This window comes from Diaphorina citri, unplaced genomic scaffold, assembly GCF_000475195.1.
Source record: "Diaphorina citri unplaced genomic scaffold, Diaci psyllid genome assembly version 1.1 scaffold5001, whole genome shotgun sequence".
NCBI classification, from domain to species: domain Eukaryota; kingdom Metazoa; phylum Arthropoda; class Insecta; order Hemiptera; family Psyllidae; genus Diaphorina; species Diaphorina citri.
Window position 1 is genome coordinate 1 of NW_007382382.1, and position 3,084 is coordinate 3,084.

Here is a 3,084-nt window from a genome sequence, read left to right on the forward strand (position 1 = left end):
AATGTATTGAACTTCGACAAAATAATAGAGAACCTTTGTTACCGTCCCCTGTACCAAACAATGCATGGGAACGTGTTGGAATAGACATTGCTGAAATAAATAAGAAGCAATATTTGGTAATGGTAGATTATTATTCCAGTTATATTGAAGTATTAAGATTAAACTCTATGAGAAGTTCTGAAATAATTGACAAATGTAAAGCTGTGTTCGCTAGATTTGGAATACCACTCGAAGTCCGCTCGGACAACGGTCCTTGTTTTGCATCTAATGAGTTCTTAACATTTGCCAAGAACTATGGTTTCAAATTGATCACAAGCAGTCCAAGGTATAGTCAGTCCAATGGGAGAGTTGAAAATGCAGTCAAGTGTGTAAAAAATATAATGACAAAGAATGATGATCCGTTCCTTGGTTTGTTGGCCTATAGAAATAGTGCAATATATCCTGGTGGCTACAGCCCAGCAGAACTACTCATGGGCCGAAGATTAAGAGATACTTTGCCTTGCTTACTAGAAGATAGACAAGTTATAGATCATGAAGGTTTCAAAGTGTGGTGTGAACAAAGGCTGGACAAGCAAATATCAAATTATAATGAAAGACATTCTGCTAGTAATTTAAAACCTTTGAATCCAAGTGATAGAGTTTGGATTGTTGACTTGAAGAGGTATGGTGTTGTAAAACGAGAATCTGGTGAACCCCGATCCTATGTTGTTCAAACATTTTCTGGTGAAGTGCGAAGAAATAGGAAATTTCTTATCCTCGCGCCTAATCAAACGTTTTCTCCAAGCAAGAAAAGACAAGTAATAGAATGTCAACAGAATGATGCACCTCAAGATGTTAGAGTTCTTGTTTTGGAATCTAATTTACTCACTCAACCTGAAGAGAGAGAAGAAGGTGATGTGACTGTGTTGAGTAATAATGACGTGGAAGTACTGAGTGATATTGAAGAGGAAGAAGAAAATGATTTGTTGGAAAGTGAAGAAAGTTTAGATGATTATATGAGTATGACAGAGGGAGAAGATGAAATCATGCCAAGTAGTGAGAATGTGTACACTAGATCTGGAAGGAAGGTTATTCCCCCCAAGAGGTTGAACTTATTTAGGCTCTGGGGACCTCAAAACGTGTTTTGGCACTAAAAACTGACCATCGAAATTTTGACCCGATTACATTACTTTCCAACCTATAGGATAAGGAAAGTAAAAAGCTATAAGGGACGGACTATTGTATTCGCTTCGGTGTCGGTCTGTCTGTCTGTCTGTCAGTCAGTCAGTCTGTCCCCATAGAAGGACTTATCCAAACCTGGTCGACCTATATATCAAATTAAAGGTCTTTTTACCAGGATCACGAAAATGGTGGTGCAAATTTTGTCCAGAAAACCATAAAGCCAAAAAACCAAAAAAAACTGGTTTTTGCGGGATTTTTTTCACATTTTCTCACACAAATAAGCTCTGATCTTGAAATTTGTCGCGACGACCTATAAACTCAAAGCGAGAAAGTTTTAGATAACACTTCAGCCGTTAATTTAAGACCGGTTTTAGCGTCATCTATGTTAAGCTACACCGAGCAAGGCCAATAAATGGATGGGTGACTTAAACATTATATTGGAAATAAAGGGAGAACGGGCTCTAGTCTTGATTTAAAATCATTACATGAAAGTAAAATCAAAAAATCAAATTCAGGAATAATTATAATAAACTGAAATTAAACAAATTAGGTAGGTACATGGTACTGATTTTCTCTAATCACTATACGGGCTTAAAAATTCCTGGAGGACGGACCGCTTGCTTGTTCTGTCTCTAAGAGTGACTCTCCTGAATATTGACTTTCCATCTCCTCACCACACATCTTAACTTGTTAATGTACTCCTTCTTAATACCCAAGATTCACACCCATAGAGCAAAGATGGTAATACACATGATTGGACAATCTTACTTTAAATTTCATTTCCATATTCTTTGATTTCAATAAGTGCGCTATATTTTGAGAAAGGATGGGCCCATGCTAACTTAATTCGCCTATATTATTTTCTGGCCATCTGCATCTTGTTTGGAATATCAGGCTCCCTATAAATAAACAAACTCTCCTACTTCTTCTATTATTTCTTCACCCATTCTGAAACTGTCTCTTGGTTATTTACGTTTATACACATCAATTTCGGTTTTTACCTGCATTGACCTGTCAATCCTACCTTTCCCCTTCTCTCCACAAGGCCATCTTAGCATTTGTTTTAGCTCATTTACGGTTTTCTGCAAATAAAATGATGGTCATCTGCAAAATCTTAGGTGATGTAATATTTTATTGTTGATCTGGTATGCCTCTGTGCTCCCAATTTAGATGATCTTAAAACCTTCTCTAAAAGTGCATTGAAATATTTTGGGGGATCCCGGGTTGCCCTTTCGAAACTCCTCTACCGCACACTGAACTCTGCACATTAGTCCTGGAACCTACCATGCCTGTGTTATCTTGGAGACAGTGATCTGGGAGCATCTCTAGATGCCACCCCTATCCGCTTGTATCCTTCAATGCCTCAAAACTGGCCCCCACGCTCACGGACATCAAAGTGCTTTAAGGTAGGTTCTCTAAATAACCAAACACCCACACTGGGGCGCCCGAACTCTTCTGCTTTCCTTGTATAAACTTCTCCGTGAGGGCAACAAAGAATGTGGTTCTGTTGTAGCAAGCCCAGGGAAGCCAGCTAAAATCCAGCTTGGCTCTGGGGGCCCTTGATTTCTATCTAATTCCATGTGAGCAGTCTGCTAACTAGGATCTTAAGAAACACAACGTAGTGGTTTAAAAACACCCGTCCTTTGTACGGGACCACACACACACAAAACCCCCTGCTTCGGTTCCCTCGCGCTTCGCGCTGGAGTACGTGTAGGGGCTTCGGGGCCTCGCGGCGTCGCGCCTGGCATTTTGTTCCCTCGCGCTTCGCGCTGGGGTACCGTGGTTGGGGCGTTTGGGGGCCCTCGCGCGTCGCGCTGGCATCTTATTCCATCGCGATTCGCGCTGGGGTACGTGTTGGGGCGCTTCGAAGGCCCTGCGCGTCGCGCTGACATTTGTTCCCTCGCGTTTTCGCGCTGGGATGGC